This window comes from Typopeltis vanoorti, chromosome 7 (genome assembly GCF_054136105.1).
Source record: "Typopeltis vanoorti isolate ZY-2024b chromosome 7, IOZ_Tvanoo_1.0, whole genome shotgun sequence".
Classification (NCBI taxonomy): Eukaryota; Metazoa; Arthropoda; class Arachnida; order Uropygi; family Thelyphonidae; genus Typopeltis; species Typopeltis vanoorti.
The window spans coordinates 458,439-467,282 of NC_143555.1; the positions used below are offsets into that span (position 1 = coordinate 458,439).

At 36.4% G+C, this 8,844-nt stretch overlaps 1 protein-coding gene across 1 annotated transcript in view; it reads right to left on the reverse strand.

Moving 5' to 3' along the window:
• The window catches only part of LOC150104442 (uncharacterized), a 242,607-nt gene extending 241,804 nt beyond the window's left edge, over positions 1-803 (reverse strand). The window contains exon 1 of the mRNA XM_090395648.1: positions 755-803. The gene's annotated coding sequence lies outside the window, so the exon portion shown is untranslated. The remainder of the gene's footprint in view (positions 1-754) is intronic.
• Positions 804-8,844: the final 8,041 nt, after the last annotated feature.

The window sequence follows — 8,844 nt, forward strand, 5'->3', positions numbered from 1 at the left end:
ATGAGCCAACTGAGTGGTTTTTTGAACCGATGACTTTAGTAAAAAAAAAAAAAGGATATGAAAAGCATTGTGATTGTAGGAGCTTCATGGGTTTGATGAAATAAGAATATGTACATACTATAAATTACGATTGAGATATGTGTATATATATTGATTTTCGTTGTACTAGCTGTTACAAGTTAAAGACACTACTATCAAACTCCGGAATTTCACAATACATATTCAGAAGATTCAAGCATCGTTTCTTTAAACTGAAGTAGTATTAGTCCTGCCTCTTTAAATCTATTGAGTAATTTGTATTTATTAATAGAAGTTTCATGAAGGGTCTACCGAAATATTTACTAACTTCAAAATTAGCAAAAGATGTAGTTTTCTTGTGCTTTCATAGATACACTAGCTAAAACTGAAATGCTATATGCATCTTTAAACACGTAATAATTGCAGTTTTACACTGGTATAGAGCACATCAAAAGCAAGAGCTCAATTTATAGTTCTAAAAAAGTACTTTTTCATTTCCGTATTAAATTTTATTACATTAATATTGGTGTATTAAAGTTAATTAATTACGTAAACGGTGAATTTGCATTTAGTAGCGACTACATGTACGCTCACAAATAAAGTCCATAGACTCCTTGCATGGTTTTCAAGAAACAATCTTGATAACAGCAAAAATTTGACAAAATTACATCTTTAGCATCTTTCATTGAATTATTAACTTATATAATATTATTTAAAACATTATTATACTTTATACCTCAAAAATACACAAATTTCTCCTAATTTCGCTTTCCGACACAGCTCACTCTATGATTTATGTTCTTTTTAGAAATCAAACTACGCGCGATCGCCTACTCCCTATATATACGGTAATAAAAAGGCATTAGCTGATTTTTTTTTTTTTTTAAATATGAGCAATATGTAAACTTCCTGTTACCATTAGATATGAAATCAAAACACAAATGGTAAATCGAAATACATGTTTGCATAAAAAATAAATAATAACAAACAATAATAATTAATCAATATATAATTAATTCGTTTAATTTGATTTAAAAAAATCCGCTAACTCCTTTTGTTGCATTATATTGAATAATGAATAGGCAAGACCATTTTAGCCCTATCTAACTTTTGGAGACTGAGTGGGCAGTTCAACCTCCATCGATAACCAATCAGAAATAGCTGACCCAAGACTATCACTAATTTTAAGTGACATCTTGGTCCCTATTGCTAACACTATATTTAATTTGCAATATTGTAGATTCTACGATCGATTTTCTTGAGTTTCCCGAACGATTAACAGAACCACAAATTGATTAACTCGGGAACTGGTCGAGGAAAGGCTTAGAGAAAGTTTCTCAGCTCGGAGTGTGGACGCATATGCACGGCTGTACAAGGCCGGTGAAGCCAGAGGCGTTAGAGTGCTTGGGGCCCTTAAATGGGCCTTAATTCTTCGGAGCCCCCCACCTAGAGCTTCGTGCGCCTGTACGGCCCTGCGCATAAGCCACTTCTACTAAGTTAGTAAGAAATACATTATTTATATATTTAAAAAAAATCCTCTGAGGCCTTTTATCCCCCAAAGGGAAGTAAAATTTTGCATCAACTAGATAAAGCACTTCTCTGAACAAATCTAATTTGCATATCTTTTATTGTTTTAGTTACCTATTAAAAAAAAAAAAACTACATGACTTCGACTGGGCAATAGATTTCATTAAGTGAGCAGGTAATGAATATCCATTTCTTTCTTTATACCACTGAGCAGATTTGGTCTATCCACATTGTACAACCTATTGTAATACCTGAAGCTTCTAATGCACGAGATCAACTTCCAGTAGGCGGTACCGTCGACAGGGGTATAGCCTAGAGCCAGCCTGCCTCACGGCGCAGCTTAATAAGGGCGTATTTGCGGTAAGCACCGTCGCTACGCTAACAAGAACTACGCTAACAATTCCTGTTAGTGTAGCAAGTGGGGAAATGAGTTCTTCCAAGTTTAAACTGAATAAAAATTATTGCGAACAGCAATGACCCAAGAAAGATTGGTTGGTGTAGCAACTATATCGATAATGGGGAACATAACTTATTAGCTTATAATTTAAATTTAGAAGAGCATATGAACAGTTTCATTGTGCGATATCCACGTAGAGCAAACATTTAATTAATATTATTATGTAATCGTTTTGAATTAATATTTCTCTTGTAATAAAAACAAAATAGTAATTGGAGATTTTCTTATAGTTTTGTCGTATAATCCATCAGGGGTGATATTTAATTGTTTGCTTCGGGGCGCAATCTAATCTAGCTACGGCCCTGCCAACAGGCATAAGTTTACAGCTTCAGTCCCCATGCGAACAAGCAGTAGCGTGAGAACGGTACGATAATAGGAGAATTGCCAGTAGCGTCGGTGACAGATGCATGCCATTGATGGTATATTTTACCAATTATGGACACTATTACACCAAAAGGGCGTAGGCACGAATTTCCAAAGAACACCGAGAAGACTAGCTCTGCAACTGCGAACAAGCTAAAACTACAGTGTCCAGAAGATGTCTATTCACCAAATGTTTCACATTCCAGTTGTTCTGTCCACATAAATGCAGCAAACCCATAAAGCTTAAAGAACCAATTTTTCTTTAAGTGTTAGTGTTTGTACATATTCATTCAAGGATTCTAAAATATGTGAACAGCATCTATATAACAGGAATCGGTTTAAATTCACCTCTTCTTGACTAAGTTCATTAATGATCTTTAAAATTTTAAATGAATGCTATGTTCTTACTGGTATTTACATTTTGTTTTATTATTTCACGCCTGGTTAGCTCAGTGAAAGTAGCACATGCCATACTCTGCACTAAACTGAACGAAGAAAGAGCATCGTAAGTTAAATTCTAGTCATCGACTAAAGGAACTTTACTAAACCTCTTTTTCGACGGTTCCCGAGTAAGTTAATCTCTGACACCCGCAAGAAGTTTTTTCTCCTTGAAACTCGGGTTTTTTTTCGTCCAATAAACTTAAGAATATCGACCATGGAATCCACACTATTTTTAGACAGTAAACATTGTGTGATGATTAGGGACCATGGAATGGCAGTACTTGTTAGGCACCTGCCTTCGCCGGATGCTGTGTACAATTTGTGTGATAGTCTTGGGCTAGCATCTCTGATTGGCTACTGGTGGAGAGTGAACTTCCCCTTTAATCTCCATAAGCTTGATAGGGCTAAAATGACTTTGTTTAATCCCTATAGAGGATTAAAAGGCGTTAGCTGATTTATTATTATTTCATCCCTCAATGCATCATCTATATTTTTAGTTTTATCATTTTTTCTTGGTGTCCATGAAGTCATCTGACAAAGTTTCTAGTTCCATCATGTCAAGAAAGACTATTATGGATTCGATTCCTGTCACCGAAGCGAGGCATTTTTTCTAGCCATTTCTTGGTGTTATTTAATCTTTAAAGCAAATTGGAATTCTTCTCCATAAATCTGTTTCTAACTGCTCAAGTGAATCATTCAACAGTAAATCATTATTGCCAATAATAATAATGATAATACCATTTAGGATTTAGTAACATTAATTTTACAACATGCATACAACAACTCATTATGTATTAAAAAAAAGCAGAACTAAGAGGCCTATCAGATAGTGATAAGGGCGAATTTGTGAGAGAGAAGATGCCAATTCGTAATTAATCGAATTGGCATCTTCTAGACAGTATAAGTATTCGAATGGAGGGTTTAATTCAACAACTACAATTGTGTGAACTGCATCTGGGAATGTGAACTGTATATCAAAGTTGGAAGTATTTGGGATTTATACAATGTTAGTAATATATACCAGTGACAAGCAAGTTTTGAGAAGAATACATTCCTAGTTTTTTGAAGACTATAAAAACAATTGGTGAGATCTGTTTGCGCCAGGAAAGACTAAAGTCCAAAATGAGAAGACTCTTCAAGTTTGCAGCAATGCCATTCACAAAAGTAATCCTACCTCAGTGAGATATGGCAAGTACCGTATTTTCCGGCGTATAAGACGCACTTTTTTTTTTTTTTCGAAAATAGATCTGAAAAATATCATGCATCTTATACGCCGATACTCAGTTTTTTATTATTTTCATTTCTGTAAATTTTTTCTGTTCCGAGTTACGCTATTTCTTTATTGCGTGTGTGAGAGCATTTCAGTTACATAGAGCAGTGTTTCTCAAACTTCAGACATCCGCGTTCATATGATTGGTGCGGTATTAACAAAAACTAATTCTCTTCAACCGAATTTCTTATATAATATCTGAAACAGATTCACTATATATTTCTTCGTTTTAACACGTTCACTCAAACAAAACCATACGTTGCCAGTGCACCATATGGTTTGTGCCAGGAAAAACCCCTTCCCACAGGAAGGGGTCGTGCGATTCATTAGTTAATGCCGTTTTTATCCCAGTTGTCTCTAATTGCATTGTTTGTTGAGAAACATATTGCACAGCCTGCAGATGTGTCTGTACCTTATTCGGTGATATAATAGGAACGTTTTACGATCTCGAACTTCACGGATGCATTGAATTATATTCTATACGTTAATGATGCATAGCCGAAAATTGCCACAGGCCCCCCATGAAGACCTTTCATGTATCCCGCGGGTTATGCGTACCACATTTTGAGAAGCACTGACGTAGAGTTCAGTGGATGCGCATGCGCTATCATAGACAATCACAGCTGTGTACTGTTCCTTTAAACTTTCCAATTATTAAATTTCTGCTGTTAAATTTTCTCTAAATTTCTTGACAAATTATGGCTGAAAAACGTCAGCATTGTTACAATATTGCATACAAGCTACGTGTGATTGCGTATGCCAAAGAACATGGGAAACAGGGCTGCAGAGAAGCATTTCGGACCACCCCCAACTGAGAAAATGATAAGAACTTGGCGGAATCATGAAGAGGATTTAAAAACAGCAACTCACAGTAAACATAACCTACGAAGTGGAGCTGCAAAATGGCCAGAACTTGAGGCAGAACTGAATACTTAGATTTTACACCACGGAAAAGCAAGTCTTCAGTGTCTACAAAAATGATTATTCATCAAGCGAAAGCGATAGCCAATAACAGAGGGATCTCCAACTTTACTGGATCAACATCATGGTGTTCAAGATTGATGAGGAGAAACCAGCTATGTATGCGGACGAAAAGAAAAATATCACAAAAGATGTCAGCTGAATATGAAGAAAAATGATTGAATTTCATCGATTCGTCAATAACGCAAGGAAATGAGAAAATTTTGAACTTGCGCAAATAGGAAACATGGACGAGGTTCAGCTGACTTTTGATGTGCCCTCAAACAAAACTGTAGATTCCAAGAGCACTAAAAGTGTTACCATTAAAACTTCGGGGCACGAAAAAACTCACTACATGGTTGTTTTATCCTGCTGTGCTGATGAGACAAAATTTCCGCCACTATTGATTTTTAAAAGGAAGACGCTACCCAAAGAAACACTGTTAAAGGAGTGTTTGCATGTTCAGGCAAAAGGCTGGATGGATGGAGGAGGAATGAAGTTATGGATAGATAAAATTTGGTATAGGTGCCCTGGTGGACTGTTGAAGAAGCCTGCCATGCTAGTATGGGATTAGTTTCGTTCTCACAGAACAGACGATGTTACAAATAAACTCAAGGAATTGAAAACTCGGTTAGCTGTAATTCCAGAAAGTCTAACTAGTCAGCTTCAACCTTTAGATGTCTGTATTAATAAACCATTTAAGGGATTTATGAAGGAGAAGTGGAACAGCTAGATGCAGCCTTCAGATTTTGAGGTTACGCCATCAGGAAGAAGGAAGAGGCCTAGCATTTCGCAAGTTTGTGAGTGGGTCAAAGCTTCATTGGATGCTGTGAAAACTGAGACAGTGGCTAAATCATTTAAGAAGTGTGGAATTAGTAATGCCTGGATGGTACAGAGAACAATTTGTTGTATGAGGACTCTGATTCTGATTTAGAAGAGGTTTCAAGTGTCTCTTCATTTAACTCTGGAGATGAATTCTGAGTTTTGACGATTAAAAGTTGGGTACGTTTTCCTAGTTAGATTAGGAATTTGTTGAAAGTAGACCTACTTATTACTTTATATTTGAAATATTGTAAATTCATTATAATATTCAGTGATAAAGTTTTTTTCCAAAAAAATTTGCACTAAAAGGGGGTGCGTCCTATACGCAGGTGCATCTTATGCGGCAGCAAATACAATAATTACAGCTGAAAGCATTCACTATAGAATAACTGAAAGCTTCAAACGGCTGTGAGCTACAAGTTTGTCAAATGGTGAAGTGGAATGATCATACGATCATTAACATAGCTGTGGATGGGACCTTGAATGTCGATGAATAAGGTCATTTATGCATAGAAGATATTGACGTCAAATCATTTTATTTACGAGCTCGTATGGATGAAAACACAATGGTTTAAACTACATATCTCTAAGCACTCGAGTATTGATACTATTTAGAAAAATGAATATACCTGATATTGAATAATTAAGTATTTTAAGGTCCACATTTTGCAATAGAATAAAGTAAGCGAAGATCAGTGAAACTGACTCAAATATGTGAGACTGACACAATTGTAAAGCTCAATAATTGACGTCACCCTCACATTCTAGAAAAATCTTTGAACGGAAGTGTTAATAATGGCAATCCCATAAATGTTTTCAGAATAGTATGCCATCGATTTTCACGGAAGAGATTCAGCGTACAAGTTAGCCAAAAGCTTTTCTTTATGAGAAACGCATAGATGTAGTTGATTGGCAAGGCAAATCACAGAGAACTGAGCTGTGAAGCAGTGGAAAATGAACCTATGAATCTCTAATTTCCTCTACATGTTTCGTACCATCAACCTGATGGACATATTTGGATATGTCTTTTGCTTTTTTTCTTCCAAATATGCAGTTTAATGCTTTCATCACAATATTGTCCTAAAGGTTAATTGTACTGGTCTATTACATGGAATCCTAGCTACTGAATCATGCTTTCATTTTCTTAAAAATTATACATAAGATAAATCATGAAATTTTATGGTACTACTACCATTACCATCATAATAATTAGTCTAAATGCTGCAAAGGATTTTTTAATACCAATAACACTGGATTATGAAGGCCTGTGTAGTCCTGTGAATATGATATTTGCATCTATCGCATTAAACCTATGAAAGTCTGTTTTTAAGTTCCATGTTCCATTCTATTTCCCGACTGGAATGATTTTTTTTCTTTTTTCCTTTTCGACTGGCCGATTTACATGATCTATGGCATGAGAAAATAGGGTTTTTAGTCACACAACCCAGGAAAATCGAGCGTATAACCAACACTATTTTTGACAAAAATGTGCAGTGTTAGGTTTAGGAACTACAACATCACAGTAGTCGCAAGCAACTACTGTGATGGTGTCTCTATTCCACTCTAATCCTATCTACGATTGGATTAGAGTAGAGATTGGCTACTCTCCAGTTTCCAAAATGTTAGTTATGGCTAAAAGGCATCATCAATCCCATTGGAGAATGAAATATGTTAGCTGATATATTTCATTTAATGTTATTTTTACATGTAAACATAATACGATGTTTCTTGAACCCAGTAGAACACTTGAATGGACTGCTTCACAAAACTAAGTCACTGCTTTTACAGGGAGGTTCATTAGTGAAAAATGATACCCAAAAAGTGGAATGCAGTGCACTACTATCAGAATTCTTTTAGAAACTGAAAAGTTGATTTAATAAGAATTTTGTTCATGTCTTCCTATGGTCTGTCTTTTTTTTTTCTTTATTGTAAGGTTTCCATAATCATTCGCAATATTATTCCAAGCATATAGCTTGTTTACTTGGCAAAATTGCTTTTCTATGTAATACTCTTTAACAGCTGTCAGAAAACCAGTCATTTCTTAGTGCAATCTGTCACTGATTATGCAATCTCTTTCATTATGTTGCAATCAAATATATGATTTATAAGAATGAAGAGATATAAGAATATATGCACCTTCCTCCTGACCAGTAGCCAAATTATTAATTTTCTATAAATATGAACAAGATTACTAAGTAAAATATTCCCTTAGCTAAACATGTTGGCTCTATATGTATATATACACTGCTCTGAATGAAGTTAATGGACACCATAGTGTGAAGAACAATCAATCATGGCACCCACCTTTACATGATGTAGCGCCTCCTTTTGCTGCGATGACGGCATCAATCTACGTGGAATACGTTCCATTTCTTCTTATCAGCAGTCCTGGACTGTTGTGGGGGCAGACGTCCCTTGACCTCATCCGATGCTATATTTCATCGCACAGATGATCAATAGGGTTTGAGATCATGGCTCTGTGAAAGGCAGTCATGTGTAGCGACGTTCATGTCCACAAACCACGCAGTTCCAACAGCAGCCGCAGCATTATGACATGGTGCATTATGTTGCTGAAAGAAACAATGATCATTTCCGTAGAAACGCCAGAAAATAGTAAGCATTAAATTGTCTAGAATATCGAGATACTTGTAAACAGAGCCGGCGGAACCGGGCATTCAGAGCATGCGGTGCATGCGGGCGCCGCTACGAAAGGGGGGGGGGCGCCGCTGCCGGAAGACGTCCCCTTCGTGCCTGCAGAACCACACACGCCCTGATTGTTACAAGGGAGCTTAAATAGAAATTGCATGCGGGCGCCAAAGCCCCTAGCGCCACTTCTGCTTCTAGAGGTTCAATGTTCGTCTTATCACTAACAGAAGCTTAAGGAAAAACCAGGAAATACAAGACCATCACATTCCATCACATTGCCACCTGCAAATTTCATAGTTACAATTACTCCATGTGGAAAGAAACGAGACTGGTGGTCTGC